Source organism: Acomys russatus, chromosome 13, assembly GCF_903995435.1.
Source record: "Acomys russatus chromosome 13, mAcoRus1.1, whole genome shotgun sequence".
Lineage (NCBI taxonomy): Eukaryota > Metazoa > Chordata > Mammalia > Rodentia > Muridae > Acomys > Acomys russatus.
This window is the reverse complement of record NC_067149.1, coordinates 66,961,564-66,974,421: the sequence shown is the minus strand read 5'-3', so window position 1 is coordinate 66,974,421 and position 12,858 is coordinate 66,961,564. Positions and strand designations below refer to the sequence as shown.

Sequence of the window (12,858 nt, the reverse complement as noted above, 5' to 3'; positions counted from 1 at the left end):
TTTTTAAGATCAAAGTATATGTTTCATTTGCATCATGATAAAATTTTAACAGTTTGCTGTAGTTTATTCCTACAATCAGCCACACAGTATACAATAGAACTAAGCATACAATTAAGAACTAAATCCAAAAAGAAATTAGGATACATTCTATTTTACTCATATAGTAGAAATTGTATAGTCTACAATAGGAGAGCAGAATCAGAAGATAAAATGAGTAATTTACATTGGAAAGGTGTAGTAGGTCACAGTATAGCTTTAGCAACGTTATGCTTGCATATAGTTAATGAGTATTATCGCGCTGTCTGGGTCAAGCCTTGCAAGCACTGAGAGCAGTTATTACTTACAAGTGTAAGCAATGCAGGAAGGAACATGTCCTTTTCCTTGGCGTTATGATTTTAATTTTTAAAAGCATTTAATTTCCCAGGCCCTATCTATCATCTCTGCATAGATAAATGTTGTGGCAATTTTTTGAATGAACCTCTCAGTTCCCTCAAGAAATTATGGCTACACTGTAAATTTGCAAATGAAAGGCCATTTGTCAGTGTTATAAATAAGAGTGGTTCCCGCACTGATGGCCATGTAAACTCACGGTGGTTTAGTGTCTGTTGACTGTTGTGAGTAATCAGTGCCGCAGAAGATTACGGCAGCCTTGTGCTTATACGGTGCCATTACGTACCATGGTGCAGACAGCGGCATGCAATATTTTTGGAATATTGTGGCATTTCTTTGAGTTACTGCTGCCATAGAAATAAATCAGCCTTAACGATAGACAGCCTAAGGATGTTTATTAATCTATTCACTTAATCTAAAATACTTTCTCTTGGCATTTATAGATCCAGTTCAAAGGAAGGGGGCAAGTGCTCTGAACCTCGGCAGTTACTTTTAGGTATCTTGTAATTATGTCAGCCAAGTCCAGTCAAAAGTGCGGTTGGAATGTATGGATATTATTCTTGCTAATCCACACTTCAGATATTGATTTAGCAAAAATGTATTTTTGTATGTGTCTAAACAAATTATCAATCTGTGTCAATCCTCATGAAACATAGAACATGGCTCTATACTGGAATTCTTCTTTTAAGTAATGTTTTTCTCTCTCCCTGACTCCTTTCCTTTTTATTTTCCCGTCGTCTGGAAAATATTCCTGCATTGTGTATACTTTGAAAGAAAAAAATCTATAGTGATTTAAGAAGCCATGTGTAGTGTGTGGTTTTGGGAACATGGAATGGGCCAGGGGTAGGTAGATAGTGCAGGCGAGAGATAGCCAGGCAACAGTAAACAGGATTGAGCTAAGCAAACATTTGGAAGATGGTTTAAGTGTGGCACACTCACACACATGCCACTTATTAATATAAGCAAAAAGCAAGGTACAAAGCTAACTACTGGATTACAGTGTTATGACCAGGTTCCATCTCTTAGCCACCATACAGAAGGATAGTATCATCAACCAAGGTATAAAGGTCCTCTTTCCCAGAAGCCATTTGATGGACATCTCTCTTGATGCACATAGTAGCATCAATCTCGCCTTGTCCATAGACGATGTATTGGGACTGCATCTCAGGGAAAGGGTCAATTTAAAAAAGTCTTCATGGATGCGAGATAGTAAATATGGCAGAGGGGCGGGTTGCCACCTGAAATATCACACTGAGAGCTGGCAAGACAGCTCAGGTGGCAAAGTGCTTGCCAAGCAAGGGTGAGGACCTGAGTGCAAATTCCCAGCCACCATGGAAAAGCTGAGTGTGACATGTGTATCAGCACTTGGGAGGTACAGATGGGAGAATTCCTCCAGCTCACTTGCAGAGTGGTCTAGATAAGTGACCTCTAGGTTTAGTGCCAAACACACACACACACACACACACACACACACACACACACACACACACACGCACACAGATACACATACACACACACACACATTGTCATGCCAGTCCTTGGTCTACAGACACATGTGAACACATATAGAAACGTGTATGTATGCACCCTACCCAGTGCAAATCACAGTGAGTATATATAGCCAACCTACTGTGCCTGCGGTTTTGTCTTATGGATTCAACTGTGTGGGGAAGAAGAAGGAGGATGAAGAAGAGAAAAATAAGTAGGAGGAGAAGGAAAATAATCAGGGGGAGGAAAAAAGGACACCAACTCTCAAAAATCTTTCACAAAAGTTAAAAAGCAAAACAAAACAAAACAAAACACCTCAACAACTTGGAATTGTCGCAATCTAAGAGCCCTGAGTCCACGTGAGCTGAAGGATACAGGCAGTGTGGTAGGTACTGCAGTGCATCTGGAGATGATGTCAAGTATATGGGGATGTGTGAAGGTCAGATGCAAATCAGATGCCATTTTTTTCCCCAAGGGGCTTGAGCATCTGTAGTTGTTGTTTTCAGTGTTGGGAGGGGTGTGTGTTTGGAGCAAACTCTCCTGGATTCTAAGAGAAGGATTTAGTTTACAGCTGTAGACGCTGCAGGCTTACTGGCCATCCCTGGATTCTAGGCTAAGGAAGTCTTAAAGTGACATTGGCCTAGTCTCTGGAACCGACACAGTCAGCCTTGCTCCGCATACCGTGCAAGTGATAGCTTACTGTAGATATTTCCTGAACCAAGAGACAGAATGAACGAGTGCCCCCTGTGACAATGGGTGACATGAAAAATAATGATTTGAGAGTGAAAAACGTGACATTTTCTTTTCCCCCAAGGTGGAAGTTAGTGGGCTACCCTGAATGTTTCTTTGCTACTGTTCTGTATAATAGACGAGGGTCAGAGTCTTGGTACTTATAAGAACCTTGCAGCTTGAGAAGCTTCTCAGCCTTTGTGAATGCTGGCTGTTTGGTCCAAGACTGGAGATCTGTTCCCAACACCCACATCGGGTGCCTCACGAAAACCCATACCCACAGCATTGGGGAGGGGGATCTAACACCGCCGGCCTTCTTAAACACCTGCATATACCCCTACATACACAGAATTAAAATGTGAATATTTTTAATAAGGACTTCATATTGGCAACATAAGAAGCTTTGCATTCCTTTAAAAATTATTTTAATTCTTTGAGAATTTTGTATGATGTATTTTGATCACACTGAGTGCAAGTCCTCAAACGCTCTCAGATCTGCCCTCACTGTCTTGCTGCTGACTCCATGCCTTCCTCCTCTCTGTTTCTTTTAAATAGTCACTGTCCTGTCAATTCCAGTTTGTACTGTCTATATTCTTCTTGGTGTAGGACTGTCCACTGCCACATGGACGACCTACCAAGAGCTATCCTCTTAAAGAAAAGTGACCCTCCTTCCCCTCAGAAGCCATTAACTGTCCACAGCTCTTCAGTTAGGGCTGGGCGTCATGAACCCTTCCCACTCCATGCTAGAGTGTTCGCTGGCTTCTTCTTGTGCAGGCGAGCAGAGCTGCTGTGAGTCGGCAAGTGTGGTGTGGTCCTGTCATGTCCAGTGGACACTGTTTTGTTCTAGTTCCCCCTTGTCGCTGGCTCTTGCGATCTTTCTGCCTCCTCTTCCACCATGGTCCTTATGCCGTGAGTGACACCGAGGCAAACCGTTATGGGAATAATTGAAGGCTTCTAAAAATTGTATAGAAGTCTCTCTCCACCAAGATTCCATGGCTGGCAAGCTCATATGGCTCTTCTTTTGTTAAACAGACATGTTACCAACTGCCCTCTAAATCCATATCAGCATGCGATGACATGAATGCATTTCTCAGGCCTCATCAGTGACTTACACAGAGACTGATGCCAGTGCGGAGTCACAGATGGAGCATCAATATTACCCCCTCCCCAGAAAAAAAAATCCCTGGAACCATTGTTGTCCAGAGTCAGCTCAGTGGTGTCTTTGCTGTAGGCACCCGTGTCTCTGTGCCCTAAACCGTTCAGTTTGGTGTGTGTGGAAACACACTAACCAGATCTGCCAATGGGACTATTCTGGGTCATATTGATAGGGCAGTGTCGTATAGGTATCTGTGAGGAAAGCTTGAAAGTCTACATGGCAGATTGTGTGCTTCTCATTAATATTGGGAAGGGAAAACCCTTTGTAGTGAGATGGGCAGTTTGTGTTTATTTTCCCAAGGATCCCTGAGTTGATTAACAAGGACTTGGCTGGTGATGTCCAGTCGTTTCGCTGAAGAGTCAACAGGTTTGAAGAAGAAAGCCTCACCACGTCACTATCCTGTACTCCTCCGAGACAGAAATCTTCTGAGCTGAGCTCCCTTCCTCATGACTGGAGCTCTTTAGCCAGAGCCTTCCAGAACCTTCTATCTATGACTGAAGTGAGCTGTCACTCCTCCTTGAGTTTGGTAGCCTTGGCTGTGAGGAAAGTCCCAAATTGGTTGTTAATGCTAATTAGGAGAGAAGACCAGTTTTCAGAGACTTCCTACAAAAGCCACAGGGTATCTGACTTTTTTCAGATTAATGCACGATTTAAAAACGGAAGCTAACGCCCCTGTCGTGCCTGTTGTACACAGGTTCTTGTTCAGTCAGGGAGTCCGCGTGTCTTAGTCACTCTATCCATAGTGTTGCTCTCCAGATCCCAGCTCTCTTCTTTGTAGTGCTGGCTCTCTGGGGCTGGAAGGCAGTGGGTAGTTCATTCCAAACTGAGCACAGTTGTTTCTTAAATATACACGCCTTTCCCTGGTTTTCAGCTTTAATCTTAACTTGAGCCAAGATGGAGTGCTGCTTTTCTCTGTGGAAGTGTCAGTCATCCATAGCATGTGGAGAAATGAGCTTTTGTAAAAGACAGAAAGTTATTCTAATCTATAAACAAAGTTAAGGCTTTTCATTATTTGTCTCAGACAAGTCAAGGGATATTCCTAGGCCATGGGGAGAGGAAGAAGAATGCACCATGCCTTTAGCCCTGTGAAAATGGAAACTCAGAGGTCCAGACTGCTTTGTGGTGTTCAGTCAGCCGGGGCTCGACATGATGTCCAGTTCAGCTGTGTGCATGCTTTAACAGCCTGCCCCTTGCTAGTGCCTATAAGGAACATTTAGGGAAATGGAAATTACTTTAATCTACATCTGAAAACTTAGATTTCAAAAGATTTGAATTCTGAGTAAGTTGCGGGCTAGAATGCAAACAGGGAAAAATGAATGTCCAACATTAAAGTTTCCCCTCAGGATGTGTGTGCATGTGTGTGTGTGTATGTGTGTGTGTGGGGTGTGGGGGTGTGCATGTTTGCGACTGTGTGCAGCTGTACACATGTCCTGGAGATCAGAGAACAACATTCCATCTTATTTTAGACAGGTCTCTTTATTGTTTCCTGCTGAGTACCCCAGGCTAGCTGGCCTGTGAACTTGTGAGGAGGCTCCTGTCTTCCGGGGTTATTGATGCACTCTACCTCATCTGATTTTAGGCAGGTTCTGGGAACTTGAATTCAAAGTCCTCTTGCTTGCTCAGCAAGTTCTTTACCCATGGAGATATGTCCCTAGTCCTTGCTTCAGGCCTCTTGGTAGGCTGTAGTCACAGACTGGGATTTGCGTCTTTACTGTGAGTTCCCAAATAGGGAAGTAGCCGTGAGGCAGCAAATGTGCCATCTTCCCCAGGTTTTCAAGGGCCTGTAGATGGAAGTGGACTAACAGACGGCAAAACTAGGCTTTCCCTGTTTGCTCATTTGAAATCTGTTCTGCACTGAGGAGGAAAGAATACAAAACTAAGGCTGCTGCCAGACCTGAGTTCCTGCCACGTTCCCAGCTTGCTTCACGGACATCTCTGCCTTCCTGAGAAGGTTAACATTTACCAGAGATGTCTGATAGTTGTTTAAATCATACACCAGGCACCTGCTCCTATATTTGGGGATGCCGTTCGCCCAGCACACGTCAGAAAAGGTTTCTTTTGTCTTTTCTTTCTTTTGTATTTCATTTTTAAAAAGCATGCTTTCTTTCAAAAACCTCATTAATCTCAGTGTGCAGAATTTAGAGGGAAACTTGTGTTTTGGCAGTTGACTCTGTTTAATGTAATGATTTACAGTTGTGCCTTGTGTATACACAATAGGCACTTTATAAATTGGATTGTCCAAGGAGTAACACAATACATAAATGTTATTGCTATAAATTCTGTCCTTGGCTATATATTTTGCCCCTTGTAGCCAGTTGACTTAGAAGTGCTGACTATTCTAACCTGCTCTTTTCGGCTCAGTATTGTAAACGGTCGCTGAGGTAAGCCTCAGATGTACACAGTGGCATCCAAACAGCAAAATCAGAGCACAGAGGCTCCTCTCTGGCATGGCCTCTGGCTAGACTCCACAGGTGACCCCCTAAAAGGAGAGGGTCCAAGAGGGGCATGAAGGGCTATGTGGTAGAAATTAAATTGAACTATTATTATTGGTGCCCAGTAGTGTCAACAGATGAGTGAGAAAGAAACAGGGGAGGGGATAGTAAAGCAAACAGGAGAAAAATGGAGGAAAGTGAGCAAGGTTTCATGAGATCCATTTCACAGATAGGCTTGCATCCTTTAAATAATATTCAGTATGAAAAAAGGAAATAACAGTTTCGTAACTGTAAACAAAGTTTGTTACTAGTCTATTCTGATATGTTTTTATTTAGTATACAGTGGGTATCAGAGTCTTTATTTTTGTGGATGAGACTGAGGAATGAGGGTTTTCAGATGACATCATTTTACTGGTGACTCGTGGCATCTCACTGCTTGGATGACGCCATCTTGCTAATCCCTGTCTTTTATTCATCGTGGTCTCCCAACTCACTGTGATCTTTCTGAGATCCTAAAGAGCTTGAGAGAAAAGCCGTCCTTCTAGAGTTGGCTGCTTTACTTAATCTTATTCCCAGCACTGAGGCCATAATCAGAAGGTCACTCATGCTAGGCCAGCGCACTACCACAGAGCTCTACCTCCATTCCTGGTCTGTCATTTCAGACTCATGTGTTTGCTCAGCATGGCCTTCCTGTGAGATGCTGAGTTAGAGGGCAAAGCCTCACCACGTTTGAAGCTGCTGCTTGCTCACCTGGTGCTGGGCTTCATCAGAGCTGATTTGAATTGCCCTCTGCCCCAATCTGTACAGAAAGCACTGGGCTGTGAAGGAGCCCGTGTGTTCACTGTATGTATTTCTCCTAGTGATTTTTCTCGTCTACTTTATAGGCCAAGTGTTCTGGTTGCTTCCCTTCCCCCCAACAGCCCCTTAAGAATGAATGCCTACACTATTGATCTGGTTACCCATGAAGTCTGGCCAAATTGGTTGCTGTAGTGGCTAGAAATACAAAATCAGTAATTCAAAAACGTAGAGGGTCCTAGCTGAAATCTCAGCAGGAAATCCCCACATGAGAAGATGATAAGGACGAGTGTGAGGTGTGTGTGACCTGCAATCACAGGCATCATTTATTTGGCTGTTCCCTCTAAGGTGCTTTGGGTACAAGCTCCTTTGTCTCTTCCACAACAGACTCTTAGTGGCCATCCGTGGCAGAGAACATACACATTCACGCAGCTCAATGCTTGCAGGCCGTGTAGTCAAAACAAGCGATTTGCCTACTGACTTCGTCGCTTTACCCACCCACTACCAAACTCTCCGGAGGAACTAGAGCTGAAAGCTTGGCTAGAAGCTGTCCAGCCACTCACTGCTCTGTGGCCAAAAAGTTACTTGAGAAGTTCCCTGGGGGAACCATTCAGCTTCTGGAGGCGGGCTCTCCGTTCGCTGTCTGTCCAGCCTTGGATGCTGCACTCTCAGGTAAGCCTGGATTAAGATCCCAGGATGGCGTTTGTGTCAGTTAAACCGCGGGAAGATTCTAGGCTGTAGAGAGAGGGTTCCAAGCCCCACTTTACTTATCCGGTAGAATTTTAATCATCACCTTAAGTTTTGTTTTCTAATAGAAAGGTTAACTTAGTGTATGCATCCACACACACGTTAGTCACCATAGTTCACAGCAGGACACTTGGAACACCTGTCACTGACTGGCATTTTCCTTGTGCAGAACCTCACTGCCGTGGTTTTTTTTTTTTTTTTCTTTTTTTGTATGCAATCACTTTTCAACTGGCTAAGCCCTCCATGAAGTGGGCAGGTGGCAGCAGTATGTCTGGGTCTTGTTTTCAACAGAAAGAATAGAGACAGAAAACCGAGCGATTGCCACAGCTTAGCTGCTACTGAAAGACAAAAGCCATACTCAGACCCAGGCAGAGTGGCGTGTAGACTCACCCACTCCTGGGTTGACTTGCTAGAAGCCGAATATTTCACACCAGAAACGGGGGGGGCAGTGGGCCACAAAAGGGTTCTTCTCATCACAGTATTATAGGATGTCACTGTGTCACTCCGGCCGCATTGGACTAGTGGCCAGGGCTTTTTGAGACACCCAGTCAACACCAACAGAACAAGCTGTGACCCAAAACGAGAAAGCCCTGTAGGGATGAATCTGAGACTATGACCCCAGAGCTTGCTTTCACTGTGACCGTAGGGAGACAGCTCAGCTACTGAAGCACGCATTTCTAGTGTCATGTGCTCTCTCTGTTCCTGTCATCTTCTTTGCCCTGGTCAGGAAGGGTGGGGTGGCTCCAGTGAATGTGTATTTTATATCTGCATCAGTGCACTGCTCTCGTGAAGAGGCGTTTGACATTTTGGCTTCAGAAGCAAGCAAACAATGACCAGTGCTGAGGGGTTTCAGCCTAACTTGGAAGCCATGCACTTAACACCAAGACAGGACCCTTCTGCCCAGAGCTCCCGACATCCAAATTTTAGAAAATTCATTTTAACAACGTTTTGGTGCTGTTAACCACTTAGTGGCCAGAACTGTAGCAATTACTGGCTTCCAACATGAATATGTAAAACAGAGGAAACACCCAGGAGGCCTTGGGATGAGAGAGCATTTGTATAAACTAATACAGAGCTTGCCTTTCCGATTCCAGCTGTCTGTCTGCTCATCTCTGCTCCGTTACTTGGGTCCACGATTTCTCTTGCTTTGAGTTGTGGTAACTTGAGGCGTTCTTTTCCCATTTACCCAGAAAGCTTCAAGCAATAAAGCACAAGGGCCACTCAGTGAACAGGAGGACGGCAGCAGAGACCCTGGGCCCAGCAGCACCTCACAGGACAGAATTCCGCCGTACTCTAGAATTTGGTCTTTGCAGATATTTCCCTGCCTGGGCATATGTTCTAGTGCCGTTTATGTAGGGGAACGGTGACATCCTGTGTGAATCGAGCCTAATTGCCTCTGTAATTAACCTATGTGAAGAGGAAGTTAATGCTGAAATAAAATTTCATTAGTGCTGAAAGGGAGTATTTTGCCTTAAAGAGAACCTCTAACTCACCAAAGGGCATGGGTAAAGCACGGAATTCCGGGGTTTTTCTTTTTGGTTTTAGTTTTTCACTTCTTCCCTCCTTCTCTCTTTTCCTTCCCGTCTCCCATGCTCCTCCCCTGCCTTTCTCCTCTTTTCTTTCTTCAATAAAATTCCACTAACCTGTCCCATTTTTGCCTCACCACCTTCATTTTCTGTATTAGTAGATAAAAATCTAGTATTGTGAGTGGGAATTCCAGTTGCAAGTCTAGAACAGAGGAGAGCTGTGAACGTGGCCACAGGAGGCAGAATGTTTGTTTCTGGGTGGTTCTAATGTCCTCCTGCCTCTAAGGCAGGATATGCATCGTGTTGTTTTTGTCTTCTGGCCTGAAGACAATACATCTCTTCTTTTTTCTTTTCTTTCTTTCTTCTTCTTTTGTTTTTCGAGGCAGGGTCTCTGTATAGCCTTGGCTGTCCTGGACTCGCTTTGTAGACCAGGATGGCCTCGAGCTCACAGTGATCGGCCTGCCTCTGCCTCCCGGACAATACACTTTTTCTATCCCTTGATAAAATATATGTTGAGCACGTTTAGAGCAGAGTAAGAGTGTGTACATGCAAAATTTCCCCTGATTTCTTGAAACCAGAAAGCCTACTGGAATATGCTGAGCTCTGATGGAGAGAATTCATGCTAAGAAAGGGAGGTCTTCATATGGCACCCCAGAGTCTGGCTAAGGGACAACCTGAAGAGCCTCTACCTCTTCTGTGACTAGTCATGTCACGTGAGAGAACTGCCAATGAGACCAAAGCAAGGTCAGAAAATGGTACACCTCTCCCCCACCCACACCCTGCAGCAGGACCACATCTCAGGGCATCCTCTAGCCCTGGCTTCCCACAACTCTCTCTTCCTGTAGTCACAATGATATTCTGAGCTAGACAGCTTATTCAGTATCCTTTTCATGGGACAAAAGTGACGTGTGATCATGGAGATCTTGGCACATCAATAATTCCTGTAGGACCTTTCACAGTGGCTAAGCTGCAGAACTGACCTAGGCATCCCGCCCCAGAGGGATGGGTGAAAATACAGCATGTGCTCATAGTGATTTCTTTCAGCAGTGAAGAGTGAAACTAGATCGTTTGCGTGAGACTGAGTGGAAGTGGACATACTCTACAAAATTAAGACCATCCAGAAAGACACTGCCACATGTTTCTACTCTCTTGTGGGACCTAGACCTTAGAGTTGCGTAATGAATGTGTGTACTGATGACATCGAGGTAAGGGTGAAACTTCCAGAGGACCAGGGGGTCTAATAGGAAGAGGGAGGAGGGGGAGAGAGGTGGAGGAGGGGATGAGCTCACACCACACTGTATACTTCCCTGGAAATGGCCTTATATAATCTTGTCCAAGAAAGCTATACCATTGGTATAACTGCAAATCAAGTGACCGAGATTGTATTTTGCATGCTATATAGATACAGAAGAGCTGAGCTTAAAGTCTCCTTGGGAAGGATTTGAGAGTTTTGGCCCAAAGTAAATTTTCTCTAATACTTTGTAATGGAATCATTTTCAGATTTTTTAGTCCTTGGAGAACTTCAGTGCTTCTACTCCCAGGATAAGCTTGCCATGCCTCGGTTTCCACCTCTATAAAATAGATACAAAAATTACACTCTATTACCAAAGGCAACTGGGAAGCTGTACTAGCATTTATTATTGTGAATAATGTTTTAAGTAAATGCCAAACAAAGATAATAATTGTAGCTACCCATTTGATAAAACTACCCGGTTATGAGCTCATTGTAAAGGGGTCTAACTTCCGATATGCAAACTAGCCTTCAAATGGAATGATTTAATTCTTATTATATTTATTTATTAATTACTTTAAAAATTGAGATGGTATCTTAACTCTTTTGTACAGTTTTTGTACAGTTTTTGTGCAGTTCAGGACTTACCATACAGCCCTGCTACTCTAGCTAATGGGGATCCTTGTGCTCCGTCCTCCCGAGTTCTGAGGTTACAGCTGTGAGCCTGGCACCACATCTTCATCATTTTGCAGTGGTGGATTTTGCAGTGGTGGATTTTGACAACCAAGGAAGCACTATTTGGGCAACAGTTTAGGTAAAGAAACACCATAGAGACTTTTGTTGTGCATCAAGCTTGTAATTAATCTGATAAACATGATCATATGTCAGGCTATGGAACAGGGCTCCTTACAGGTGGAAGGGAACCCTCAGTTCTAAGCAGATTCTCATTCTTTCCTGACTAGTTTATATTGTTGAGGTGTCCATCATTTTTGTATGGTTCTCACATCTATTTTGCTGATGACCTCAGGAGTATAGACGATTACGTGAGTAAGAAAATCTGAAAAGCATCCTTTGGAGGTTTAGTCAGATGTTGCTACTTATCACAAGGTAACTTGCCCACCCTTTGAACACGGGTGTACTAGGATCCCACTGTATGACACACACGGGGTCAGTCTTGAAAGCATGTACATGGCTGTGATAGTTTCATATCTGTTGCTGTGATAAAATACCCTGACAGAAACATCCTTGGGATAAAAGGCTTATGTTGGCGTTCAATTGCAGGTTCTCTAGCTCATCCTTGTGGGAAAATCAGTATAGCAGAAACTTAAGCCATCTAGGCACATCACATCCACAGCAGAGAGAAATCAACGCGCATGCGCTCACTCACTCACTTGTGCTCAGATCCATTTCTCCACTGTTGTGCCAACTATGGGATGGTGCCACCCACAATGGGTTGTGTCTTTCGACATCACTTACCTTCCTTAAGGTAACCCCCATGGACCTACCCACAGGGCATCCCAAGGTACACAGCCCCTCCTTGAGAGTCCCTTCTCAGGTGCCTCTATGTTGTTTTAAGTTAACAATGCTGAGCTGTGCATTCCAAGTTGAGGATGGGGCGTGAAGAGACTTTTTCCTGCATCCATGGCATTTCCTCTATTTTTAAACACTACTTAGCATTGCTGTGGCCAAAGTTCCAACACAGACAGGACACGGCACGGCAGAACAGCTCAATTCATAGCAGCTGGAATAGGACCATAGCACAGTGGGCTAGAAACTAGGGGTGAGGGGAGAAGTCCAGAGATTAAAGGGCCACAGAGTTCTGCCCTAGTTTCTGCACCTGCAAGCCAGACTCCATATCCTGGAACTTCCAGTCTCCCAAAGTGACACCACAAGCCAGGAATGATAAACCTCCAAAGCTGAGAATGATGAGGGGGAACATTCTAGAACCAACCATTAGGAAACTGCTGCTTGGTGCCGTCCATTGCTTAAGGCCATGATGTTTCTTCCAGACCGAGCTCAGGAGGCAGCGGGGTGCACATGGATTCTCTCTCATGCCTTTCATAGAAAATTTATTTTGTTGCACTGTAAGTAGTGGGCAGCACATAAGAGCAGCGAAGGCTCACAGCTGGGGCAAGCCTGCACGGCACAGTCTTCCCTGTCTGGGGTATAGATCCTTATGCTTTCGCCTCGAGCTTTCTCCTTCTTTGTGTTAATGGAGAGAGAAAAGGGCAGAGAACCCAGGAAAGCCATTCGTTGCCCTCCACCTTTTCCCCTTACCCGACTCATCTCTCAGGATACAGTCTGGAAGTCTGAAACAGTGACAGGTGACTTGGGATAGTCTGGTCTACAGAGCCTGACTGCGCT

General features: G+C 44.4%; 1 protein-coding gene across 2 annotated transcripts in view; it reads left to right on the top strand.

The window, feature by feature from the left end:
• Positions 1–12,858, top strand: part of Sox5 (SRY-box transcription factor 5) — a 775,369-nt gene that overhangs the window by 37,935 nt on the left and 724,576 nt on the right. The gene's annotated exons all lie outside the window — the stretch shown is intronic.